The sequence below is a fragment of the Polypterus senegalus genome, chromosome 4 (genome assembly GCF_016835505.1).
Source record: "Polypterus senegalus isolate Bchr_013 chromosome 4, ASM1683550v1, whole genome shotgun sequence".
Classification (NCBI taxonomy): domain Eukaryota; kingdom Metazoa; phylum Chordata; class Cladistia; order Polypteriformes; family Polypteridae; genus Polypterus; species Polypterus senegalus.
The window spans coordinates 31,536,340-31,549,998 of NC_053157.1; the positions used below are offsets into that span (position 1 = coordinate 31,536,340).

Here is a 13,659-nt window from a genome sequence, read left to right on the forward strand (position 1 = left end):
ATATGATACTTGGATAGCTCAAAACCACATGTGCTGACCTTTATATGGTTGCTCCAATGGTGTCTCGTGTCATGCACTCCTGGAGACTTGTGGGTAATTTACCATAGCAATGACCAGACTGACTTTGGCAAAATGGCAGGGCCCATGAATGCTATAAAGAAGCTAGAATTAGATTCCTTTGGTAGGAAAACCTAAGAAAAAATGTATACCGTATATATTTGTGTATACGTCGGGTGTTGAAACCCGGAAAATCGATCATAAAATCAGATCCGACTTAAACGCCCATTCAAAAATGCAACACTTCATTTTTTTATTTGCTTTTTACATTTTCTTGCTCCCTCCAATCTCGCATCAGTTTCTCATACACATCTTTTGTTGCAGAGGACGCAGTTACCAATTTCTTTCGTCACTTTCGGCGTCTTTTAATTTAAAACTAGCTTCATATTTTCTTCTGATCGAACGCTCCAGCATAGATAAGGGATGCTCTTATGATAAAGGTGTATGAGGGTGTGAAATACAGAAAACACAAAACAGTGCAAACGTCGCTTCGGAATAGTTTGGGTATTACCGTGTGGTCACACAGGCACAAAACAAAGAAAAAGTGCGCTCCTTGGTTACTCTCTCATGTGGGTGTTAGCATATCATAATCTCTTGAACAAATAGCGTGAGTTTTCCGCATTCGACTTATATGACCGACATTATAATATAATACGGTAAAATCAAGCGGGAAAACTTAAACGCGAGTATGTACAGTACTTTGCGCAAATCCATCATGGATTTCTCACAGAAATAAATTACAAACTCAGATCATAACACAAACAGTCAACAGCATAGTCATAATTTCTGCTTTGTATATGAAGTGCATGTCACAGTCACTCAGTTTTTTTTTTTTAATTGACTGAATATGTCCTCCTGATTTATAACAGTCAAAACAAAGGCATAGCTAATCAGCATAAACTCGCATCCATGTTGTTGGTGTTCCTGATAGTTTTTAAAATACTGCTGACACCTGAATCCCTAACTACATCAAGAGTGCATCCAATGAAGCAATTTAACGTAAATCCCCCTCCTCCAATTACTTTCCATAATCCTCAATGATGAAATGCTTTTCAGAATAAGACAGAAGGGATGTCAATTAATACTAAGCAAGTTCAAAATGATCACTATATGAAAATACGTTACATGTGTCCTTTGAAAAGAAGTCTTGACAAATAATAATAAGCAGTTTCAGAAAATGGAAGGATGGAGTAATCAATTTTTTGTGATCAATTATTTGTTGTAAAGATGAAAATGTAAAACATAAGAAATTAACTCAATAAAATACCTAAATCAGAAAAAATCTAAATAATATCAAAATAACCAAATCCCACTCTTATGAATATTTTTGGAGTCTACATTGATTCTCATGGCTGATAATTCAAGAAGCAAAAGTTTATAAAATGAGAAATCCTGTAGATCCAGGGATAAAGAACCAGCCTCTCTTTGTGAGATGCAAAGGATAATTTGACAGCTAAAGTACCCAATGAAAGGATTTTCTGCTGGAGAAAGGTAAGAGTAAGGAAAGAAAGGTCTAATAGGAGATATATATGAGGAAAGAAAGGTGTGTTTGTAGCCAGATCTAAGGCAAGAAAAAAGGAAACTGTTTACTACTACTGAGAAATAGAAGGGCAGTTCCAGAACATGTGGGAAACATACCAGTGACTTTGGAGGTGCAGAATGTATAGGGAGGAACAGGAGAAAGACCAATCGCAAAGCGCTTGCAGGAATTATACATAATCAATGTACAATTTGAAATTGAGTATGCTTATATTTTGGATTTCTGGATATGAATTTTATATTTTTTAAAATTGTGATCTAAGATAGGTTTAAATTAGGAGAATGGTCTTGTTGCCATAGTGAGTTTAGAGGATTTGTGTAGCTCAGCATAAAGATAAGAGAGGGAGGGAGCAATAGAATGAGAAAAAACTTTGAGAGGGTGAAGGGGGAGAGGAGAGGATGAACAGGGAGAGGAGAGGATGGATTCACTCCACCGGTTCTGAGAACTAAACTATGCTGAAAATAGAAGAAAAAAGAGGAAGAAGAAAGATACTGTAGAAGCTGGAGGAACAATCCATTATTGTTACCCTTGTCATCATTAATAGAGAAATGGACAGCACACATGGGCTAGTATATCTGCCAGGATTGATCCTAGTCAATTACCTGGATGGGAGACCAGGAATAAGAAATAACAAGACAATTCCTGTCTTTGCCATAAAGCTGGCATGAAGAGTCAACAATTTGAGGAGTCTGTCTGCATCCCAGGGTGGATAAAGGACAACATAATAGAGACTCCATATACTAGATGGAAATGTCTCTGGGCCTCTGCACCCAAATGGAAGCCCACAGGGCATTCTGGGAACTGTAGTGCTGTGGAACAGCTCTGTTGGGTTTAATGGGTGCCACCATAGAATGCTGTGGAAATTTATGATCTGTGCTTTCGGGGACTTCCACTTGACCTGAAAGTACTTGTAATGGGATATGCTCTGGCACCAGAAGTTCTCCCAGGTTTTGGATAAGAGAAGTTGATCTGCCTGAGCCAGGCGAGTTGGTGTTGGGTGGAAGAAGTACAAAGCTCACTTGGAAGGAAAGAAGGAAAATTCCAATAAAGTTTGGTTTAAAAACTTTTTAGTGGAAATTCAAAGCAAACAGTTCACACAAAAATAGAGAAAAAAGTTGGAGGAATAAAAAGGAGAGAAATAGAAGAGAGAAATAATAGTTTATACAATGTCTGAGAAGCCATTTGTTATGCATTGTTGTTAATAAACCCGGGAATGACACCCATGCAGTTGTGTCTAGGGTTTGTGGTGCTGAAACCCCCACAGTGGTCATAATAATGTCTTTTATACTTTTATACTGGGAGTACTTGGCATAATGCAAGACCCAAGCCTTGATAAGATGCTACCTCATTGCACGGAACATTCACACATAAATTGCTAATTATATTAGATTTAATCACAAATTATATTTGTATATTTGGGTGTGACTTGTGATGGACTAGCATCCTTCAAGGATTGTTTCGAGTATTATCTGCAGTACTACCAGGCAGTGTTCTGCATGACCTAGTTCAAAAGAGCGCATTCATTGAACAAGCTTATTTTTCTAAGAACTTAACGCAATGTATTTGCAAGTGAAGAACTTGAACGTGAGCTAGTTCAGTTTTATGTGACATTCTGGATCTGGTATATGTCCAGATTAAACGTTTTGCCTTACCCTGTAACGTAGGAGTAGAGCCGAATCCCAATACGGTATTTGGATAAGCACAAATAGTGTTTTTTTACGGATATTTATTTTGTACAGATATTTTGCCATTTATTTGTATTTGGAAAAAATAACATAAAATCAAATAGGCACTGTCTGTGTCTGCCTGCTTAAGCTGCAACCCTGCTGACATGAGCATGCGGTGAAGCTCCACTTTCACTTTTAGGAAAACGTACTTCGCGAGGCCACTTTATATTTTTCCCCATTGGACATACAATATGTGACGCGAATTTTGACCGGCAGCTTAATTTAACTGCCATCATAATAGGTTAGTTCACCTACACGCTGGTTCCACAGTCACCATTTGTATCACACGGTTGGAAATAGAACGGTAATTTATATGTATGCTTGCATCTATTTAATTTCTTTTTTGACCAGGAGGATATTAGCATATATGGTTATACGTGTCTGTTGCTGGGTATAACTCAATAAAGTGTATTTAAATAAAAAACTTATTGTATTTTATTAAATAACACTGTAATAGTCTAACATAAGACATGCAAATTTGAAAAAAGTAAACTCATGGGTCATTTATTGTCACTCCTTTAAAAATACAAAATGAACTGAACATGAACTAGTTCAAAATTGAAATGGTGAACTATGAATGTGAGTTGATTCATTTTAATCTGTGTGAACTGAACTTTGAGCTCGTTCTTGTGAGGTGTGATACTTTTTATACTTTCGGAATATGGGAGGACTCAGCGGCACCCAAGCAAATCTCAAATGAACACAGGAATAATGTGCAACCTCCACACACTAAATGCCTGGGCCAGGATTTAAACTTGGGTCCTAAGAGCACTAAACCACCCCTGAGTGAGGCCACAAGAGTATTTCATCTAATTTCAAAATAAGAAGAAATAGCCTTACCCCACCAAATTTCAGTATTTATTTTAATTATTCACTTCTGGGTAGACTTTGGGTCTTCTTACTTTGGGTCACGAGCCTACAATTACACAGCGTTTGTCACTGGCCACTCTACCAGCCCGTGAGTGCATTTGAAATACAAAAAGTGTTTTGTTTTTTTTACCGGTTTAGCAGTTTAAGAATGGAAGGCTGTTCTACTAAGATAATTCTTTAGTGGCAATTGTAGCTGTAAATGAACAAGCTTTAAATTAAAATTAATAGGCGCTGATTGGCTTTGCAAGCCTTCTTTTAAAGGCAGTGCTATCTGGTGATTTATCTCTCATGCCTTGGAAGCAAAGGTAAACAAATCTGTGAGACCCAATGTACTGCGCTCCACGAGAAGATACGGGACTTGCTGGCCAATTCACTGCCTGCTCGAATGCAGATAATATGGCTGGGACCTAAATAATGTCTTTGAGAAAAAACAGAATTGAGTACCAAATCAATTACAGTGATACTGTGTGGAAAAGAAGATGAAGAAGGCAGGTGATTGTCCTAATATTAATTGTATAGTTTACCTTAGTTTATTCTGGCAAAGTTAAGCATTTGTTAATTAAAATGTATTGTTTCTTGAAAAATAAGAAACAACTAATTAAGTTCTAAAATACAGCAGACTTCACTTAACCCAGTGCATGGACATTGGCTATGTGGCCTGCAGAGGGCATCACTGAGTCTCAAACCCCAGGCACCACCACACACAGACAGTCCCGGGTTCAAGGGATTTTTTTTTTTATTGAATGATGTACAGTTCCTCAGGTCTCATTTTCCAATCGCCACACAATACAATTCTTTCTCTCCTTCCTTTTCTTTTCCTTTCTTTCCACACTTATTCCTTCACTCCTCCAGGCAAGTGCTGCCCTCTTCCTCCTGATTTTTTTGACACCCCGAGTGAGATGAGGTGAACTCTTTTATGCAGGACCCAGGAGTATATCTGGTGTCAGAACGTTATAAGAAAGAAGCACTCCTGCATCAGACTGGAGCTCCTAAAAAGGGGGACAACCCTACCCTGCAGCTCCCCTTGGCAGCACCCACAGAACCCAGCACTGCTGCCTCAGGGGATTGCAGTCTCACCCCCAACCAAACCCCAAAGCCAGCTTATCTCGGCCTCCTGGCCAGGTAAGAGAACAGGGTTCATCCTAGCTGACTTGCCAGTCTGTCACTGCCATCTGTTACAGGTGCTAAAGCTTATCCTAGAACCATCAGGTGCAAGACAGCATTAACCATCTCATAGAAATAGCAATAATAGAACTGCATTAAAAACTAATGACTAAAATATTTCAGCTGTTACCTGAATTTACTTAATCCATCCGCAGGACAGTCCGGCAGCCTATCGTGGCAGCAGGTCCCAATAGACGGTATTGTGGCTATTGTGGTCGTTAAGACAGAAGGTTTCTAGTTCTGATCCTTGAACCACCACCAACATGTCATCATCACTCCCCTCACTAAGTGCCTGTGCTTCAATTGTAAAGAATGTACATTACTTATATGTACTTTCATAAGCTTTTAAAATATCTAGAAAATCTAATTAGTACAGATTAGGATCTTCCTGGCAGCACTGGGTTCAGTGCCTATAGCAAGTATTCATCCCCTTGGATTTTTTTAATATACAACATCGAATCACAATGGATTTAATGTGGCTTTTTTGACAATGATCAACAAAAAAGTCTTTAACATAAAAGTGAAAACAGATCTCTGCAAAGTGGTCTAAATTGATTATAAATATAAAACGCAGAATAATCGATCGCATAAATATTCACCTCCTTCATGTCCGTATTTAGTAGATGCACCTTTGGCAGTCATGGCAGCGTTGAGTCTGAGAGCACAGGTCACTCTCTATCAGCTTTGCACATTTCCGCACTGTCATTTTCCCCCTTTCTTCTCTGCATAACTGCTTGAGTTCTGTCAGGTTGAATGGAGATCATAAGTGAAAAACCTCATTCAAGTCCAGTCACAAATCCTCAGTTGGATTCAGATCTGTACTCTGACTCGGCCAGTCCAGGACATAAACATTGTTTTTAGATAGCCGGATAAGCCATTTCTGTGTAGTTTTGGCTTTATGCTTAGGGTTGTTGTCCTATTGGAAAACAAATCTCCCGAGACTCAGCTTCTTTGAAGACTACATTAGATCTTCCTTCAGGATTTCACAACATTTTGCAGCATTTATTTTACCCTCATATTCAAACCAGGGCTTGCTGCAGAGAAGCATCACCACAGTATAATGAAGCCACCATTATGCTTCACAGTAGAGATGGTGTATATGTGATAATGTGCAGTGTTATGCCACAGAAGGAGTTATTTAATTTTTATGACCAAAAAACTCAATTTTGGCCTCATCAAGCCATAGACCTTTCTTCCAGCTGATTTCGGAGTCTCCCTTGTGCCTTCTGTCAATATCATTTATGCTTTTTTAATTTTGGCTTTCTCTTTGCCATCCTCCCATAAAGCTCTAAGAGGTAGAGCACTCAGGCACAAATTGTTATCTCTCCAATATTGTCTACTGTACTGTAGTTTGTAAGTCCTTCAAAGTTATTAAAGGTCTCTTGTGGCCTCCCTCACTTGTTTTTGCAGATGGCCTGCTCTAACAGACTTACAGCCATACTCTTTCAATTTCTTAATGATCTAACTAGACTCCAAGAGATATTCAGAGATTTGTGTTTTTCAATCACCTTTTCCCGGAGTAGCTTAGATTGTTCTTTTGTCTTCATTGGATAGGTTAGGCCTTGATACTGACCACCACAAGTAGGATCTTCCCATGAAGGTGTATTTATACATCAATCAATTGAAACCCCATAACTGCAGACAGGTGATCTTTACTGATTATGTGACTTCTAAAGCCAATGATGGTCTAAGTGTGTCATATTAAAGGAGGTCCATATTTATGTGATCAATTATTGTCATGTCATGTCATTTTCTCATTCACTTTACCTGGATACAGGCTGGGACAGGTGCTGGAGCCTATGCCAGCTAACAAATGGCCCAAGGCAAGAGCAAACCCTGGACGTGGCACCTGTCCATCACAGGACGATCACACACACCCACATACACACATACATCCACACACTAGGACCAATTAAGCGTCACCCATTCACCTAACTGGCATGTCTTTGGACAGTGGGAGGAAACCGGACCACCCAGAGAAAACCCATGCAGAAGACACGTGAAGAACATGCAAACTCCACGGAAGGGGGTACCTGGGACATGAACTGTGCCTGTGTGCCATGATCAATTATTTTGTGTTTTATATTTGCAACTAGTGTGTGTGTGTGTGCCCTGCGGTGGGCTGGCACCCTGGAATTGGCTCCAGCAGACCCCCGTGACCCTGTGTTAGGATATAGCGGGTTGGACAATGACTGACTGACTGACTATTTGCAACTATCCATCCATCCATCCATTATCCAACCCACTAAATCCTAACTACAGGCTCATTAGACCATTTTCTACAGATTTGTTTTCCCTTTGACATTAGAGAGTCTTTTTCTGTTGATCATTATCAAGAAGCCAAGTTAAATCTGCTGTGATTAAATGCTGTACAACAATCAAATGTGAAATCTTCCAAGGAGTAAATGGTTTTTATAGGCACCATACAAGTGTCGGACTCACTCGCATTTAGTCATACCTGGCCAGTTTGCTTAAATCCTTCCATTTTTAGTTAGGCTTTAGTAAACTACTTATTCAACAATTTATCACGCTAGCATTTATCTTCTAACTTCACTGCTGCTTAGATGAATGTCCCTTGCTGTTAGATGGATCACGTAATAAAGTGTCTGCTCTGGTGATACTGTTAAAGCTCCTACTGTTGCACTAGCCACATCTTTATAAGCCCTCTGGCCAGTCTTCTGCAAGCACCAGTGCATCAGCCTTACCCCCACATTCACTTAGTCAAGTTCCATGTGCTTCCTGTCATAGACTACTCATTTGCGTTAGTGTTGTCTGCAGAGTAAAAGCCGTGTCTCATCACTTCTGATGCATGTCCTGTTCACAAGTCCACCTTTTCATGCTCTGTCTGTTTAAAGGCTTTCGGAGAGTTCAGACCCTTATTTACTTTCAATTCATTGTTCTCAATCTTGTTAGCTATGCACAGCAGGGGTATTCCAGTAAAGCATTTTATTTCAATTTATCCAATTAAAGCGTAGCCTAAGGACATTTGGAATTTTGCATGGAAGCAATTTTTTATTTATTTATTTTTTTCATAACAATAAATCATGTGGTACAGTGGAGCAGAAAAATAAAGGTTTTGGTGACCAGAATAGAAAAATAATACCCATGTTTTGAACCCCCCACCCTATCCCAACTCCAGTTCTTCATTCGCTACACTAATCCAGCTTATCACATGAAGGAAATGACCCATAGAGGAAGTAGGAATTGTAGAATTGTATTTTTTCAGGTTTAACCGGCGATTTCAACATATTGCATTAAGAAGCTAAAGAAGAAGAAGTGGATCTCAGCCTTGTAGCCCCACAATGAGAAGAATTAGCCTGCACAAGTGAAATGTGTGTCCCCCTCAGCAGTGGCAGCAACAGAAGGGTCCACAGTGCTGTCCAAAAACTTGACTTCACTGGCATATATGGCATTGTAACGATTGGCAATGCAGAAGGCCATTTTCTGTCATAGTAGCTAAGTTGAGTCACATAGTTATTTTCATTTGTTGTGTATTTTTTTCTTATCGTGTATGTATGAAGTATCCATATGCAGGCGGCTAATGGCATTGGATATTTCAAATGTCTTAATTTTTTGATGTAAAAAAGTGTAATGTAGTATAATTACTTAATAGATAATTAATTAAAACTCCTTATTTCATTGCACTTCTTTTCACCATCAGTTGCTTGAATTTTGAAAGACTTTTTTTTTCTATCTTGACTGTCGTGACCTGTCGTGACCTGGGAGTCTTATAAATACTTCCAAAATTTCCCACTGCAGTAATTACTTTGAAGAAAAAGATTTATATTTAACAAAAATGCTCAGTAGTGCAAGTAGCTCCATTTAGCACAAAAGGAATTGCCTGAGAAGAGAAGGCAAACACATTCCCAATACAGAGTCTGAACCAAAACCAAAAATACTGTAGATCACAGGTTCAAAGATCGAGTGGTCGTAAAAGGTACAAGGCACAGTAAAACACAAGTAAAATTTCCACTCCCGAGCAGATTCAACATGAACCATCGGGATCTATGGGAGTCACTCTGGATTTATAGGGTGGAGGACATTTCCTGGTGGTGACAGGCAGGTGGCCCCACCTCATGGGGGACCACCCACAAAGCACATGGGATATAACCAAGGCATCGATGCACCATTATTAATGTAAACAAGAAAATCAAAAATCAAAAAAATGGACTTAAAACAAAGATTTGAACCATAGCCAGATTTGAACCATAGCCATTAAGCTTTTGTATAGGTAATGTTTGTTTGAATTCCATTTTTCGACAGCTCCTTTTTTCTGTTTGATGTTCAGGTACACGCAGGGACTGGTCAGTCACACAAATCCTTTCCAGTTAGTATACAAGTCCTGGATTGTTTGCTCTGTTTTTCAAGTTACCACTAAGCCCTGGTGTGGGTTCTTGCACCTTATGCTGTTTTACTTTTCCTCTGCCAGTCACTCACCAGTAACCTTTGAGCATGTTATTAGCATGCTGTGCTTCTTACAAAATCTAAAACATATTATTTACACAGATAACTATACATAGAACAAGTTGCCTAGCAGTGCTAAAGAAAGCAGTACCTCAAAGATCTTGAAATCTCGATTCATTTATAAAAATATTGACTAATATTGTGTTCAGTTAATGTTCTGCCAACTTCTTCAGCTTAGAACCTGTGACTTGAACTTGAGCTTGTTTCAGGAATAAGTTCACTACTGTGCTGTTTGTTTTTTATAATTTTTCTTTAAATATTAGATATTGACATGTAGTTATTTTGAATTTTTATTATTTCCGCGACTTGTTTGCATCACCATTCTGTTTGCTAGTGTTCTGTGGTGACCATCGTTTGGTGGGTTGGTTACAATGGCGCTCTCATACTGTTGATTGTCACATGACTCATTACCTGTGATGTCATTTCGCTACCCCTACAGAAGGGGCCTGTGCACCAAGTAAACTATTTCTGGTTGAAACCCCAAGAAAGTCCTTTTTGTGGTTATTGATGGACCATTTCAAATATCTAAAAGTAGGATTTTGTTTATCCTTGACCACATATTTATTTTAGGCCTGTTCTTGTAATATTTTATATTATTATTATTTGTATTAAGTACAGTATGTGCCATGATTTAGGAGTTCCAAAGCATGCATGTCCCTTAAAAAGCAGTTCCAAAAATGCCTTCTAGAGGAGAAAAAACATCAGATTAGGCTAGTAACAAGGGCAAACACATACCTTCTCTATATATATAAAATCCAACGTCTGTCTGTCTGTATGTCCATCCGCTTTTCATGAGGGAACTACTTAACGAATTTAGATGGGGGTTTCTTCTATGATTTGCTTGAACATTCCAGTTGATTTTTTGACTTCTTGCGTTGCTCTAAATATCATTATTTGCTTGCGGTACTGATTTATTTGCACGAATCCGTGAGAGATGCAGCAGGCTGAGGGGAGGGAGGTGGGACCCTCCTCACTCATGCACCAGCCTCAGGGGAGTATCTTAAATCCATTTAGCTAGAGAACGAGCGAACAACTTAACGGATTTAGATCAGACATTTTTCTACAATTTGCTTGAGCTTTCCGGTTGATTTTACGTCTTCTTTCATCACACTAAATATGATAGTTCAGTCGCGGCACCGATTTATTTGCACAAATCCAAGACAGGCTGTGGGCGAAGAGGAAGGGGAGGTGGAAACTCAGGATTAGGGAGCCGAGCTTGGAAATCCTCACTAACACTCCTTCCTCCATTTGAGTTGGTCTTCCTCTCTCCATGTGTTGGAGTGTATCTTCCCTCCGCTTAGTTAGCGATACCTGTTTGTTCAGCAGACATTATCATCTAGAGATTGTTAAAGAGTAACGTTTGACGTTTTTGAGAGAGAGATCAGAGCTACATGTGTTTTAGAGGGTACCTGCTGATTGGTAGAATTATCATGGCCACGTGCTTCTCTGTTCACGTGGGGGACGCTCTCCCATCAGAGCCGAACACAATCAGATACAGTGGCAATGTTTGACATTGGTGCGTACCTACCTTCTGCTTGGCCAGCGACACCTTGCCAACTTTTTACATTATTTGGCAAAGAGATCACAGGTACATTCTCGGCCCTGATAGCAAAACCAAAAATATTGTATATGAAGAGGCCCTCGGGTATGAAAGCTACCGATTATAAATTCTTCTCAATATATTTTTTTTTAATTATCTTTCAAAGTTTGCCCTGTTTCAGTACTACAGAGGCTGAGCTGCAGGGGACAGTTAGTTATAAAATAAAAAGGTGTATTTCCAGAAAATTGCTCTGAAAGAAAAGCAACGTCCGTAGAATGCAAAAGGGAAAATGTAGTTGCCTAAAACAAAACGCAATCCTGGCAAACAAGGTCTCAATACAAGAATCCCAAGCAAACAGGTCGAAAATCCATTAATCCACAAAAGCACAAGTAAACTCACTACCCCCAGGCATGTTTGAAATGAGCTGCCAGGAACTGTAAGAAGCCTTCTGGGTGGAGGACAGTTCCTGGCAGTAATCGGCAGATGGCCCCACCTCCTGGGGGACCACCCCAAAACACATAAAACGTAAAATAGGAAACATACATACCTGAATAAAAACAAAAAATAGTGCACATAATTAACAAAAGTAGAATTAGCATGAATACAAGAATCAAAAACAGACATAAAACATGAATGTAAACCCCAGCCAGGGGAGAAACCCTGGCTGAGACATGACAGTATGTTAGTCCAAGTATATTCCTATGTGTCCTTAGTACAATGAAACTCTTACTTGTATGTCTCCTTAGAACAGTTCACAAAAGTACAATTCGAAAAGCAACATAAACATAACAGCCTAAATTTACTGCATATAGGCAGCTCTCTTCGACAAGGAATGTTGTGCAAAGCAGTTGAATAATCGATATGACTGTAAGAAAACATTAGTTGTATGACGTTTTTAGGAAACATCTGAAAGCCTACTAGAAACCACTGAGGTTTTCATCGACCAAAAGTAGAGGATTCATTTATTTTTCATATAATAAATATTAAGTGCAGGTTTATATAACTGGTGCTATTATAAAAAAGTGAATAATTTAATTTTACATATTAACAAACCCAATACATTTATTAACTGAGGTCGATGCTGGTGCATCACAGGACATTGCTTAAAGCTAAAGTTAAAGAAAAGATAACAATTTAAGATAAGGACAAAAAGAAAATGAACACTTTTTCCACTTCTCAACATATTAAAAAAAAAATGGCAACAATACAGTAGATTATAATAAAAAAAGGGAATGGGATAAGTTTTCCACTGTAATCAAGAAGTAAAGTAACAATATTGTTCCATTCTTTTGACTGTTTTCATCTTTGAAAAGGGATACCTGCTGACTTTTCCACTTTGGAACACTTTGAAGGCGGCTGATACCCCAGAGTAAATGCATGCTTGGTAATCTGTCCAGTGTCACATATTGCCCACAGCTAAATTGAGTGTCTCCTAGTAATCTTTGCAGAGAAACATGCTGGTATGACACTGTAGCCGAGCAAATTGAAGTACATCTTCAAGGAAGCAGTCACAGACACCATCGGCTCTGCTACAATTTTTTTTTTCATCAACTACAACAGATGGATTTTCGGATTTCAGGGCTTCCAGAGGAAAGGTTTTACACTTCAAAAACAAATCTTTCATTCTGGCTTATGAGAGTGTTAGTCAATGATCTAGTTTTACAAAATGTTTTAGCCTCCTCTGTTCTATCTGCTATAGTAACATGAAATCAAAGTACTAGCTTTCTTGAGTTCTTTATTTAGAAGTTTTGGATATGTTTGCTACATCTCTCAAAAGCTTTTTTTAAATGCAGTGTCCCTTTTCATGTTGTGTGTATTTTAGTGTTTTTTGGGTAGTGCACAATAAACAAAATTGATTTAAAACAGTACTCCTAAGTATAATGATTAAATCGCTCTCCAAGCATTGTGGTTATGCACTGTCGCGTCACAGATTTAGCCTTCTATGTGGAATCTGCATATTCACCCTCGGTCTGCATGCATTTTGTCTCTCTACATCTTCAAAGCCGTAATCGACGAGTTAATTTATGATTCTAAGTTACCTCTATGAGAGTCTAAATATTTGCATGTTTGTTGTGAAATGAACTGACACCTTATGCTGTTCCCCACCTTGTGCCCAGTGCTGCTGGTATAAATTACAGGCTGCCACAATCCTGCATTGGAATAAGTGGATTTGGAAGTGTATGTAAGTTACAAATCTTCTATCCATCCATCCATCCATTATCCAACTCGCTATATCCTAACTACAGGGTCATGGGGGTCTGCTGGAGCCAATCCCAGCCAACACAGGGCGCAAGGCA

At 38.9% G+C, this 13,659-nt stretch overlaps 1 protein-coding gene across 3 annotated transcripts in view; it reads left to right on the forward strand.

Moving 5' to 3' along the window:
• dcc (DCC netrin 1 receptor) overlaps positions 1-13,659 on the forward strand; it is an 842,366-nt gene that overhangs the window by 404,814 nt on the left and 423,893 nt on the right. The gene's annotated exons all lie outside the window — the stretch shown is intronic.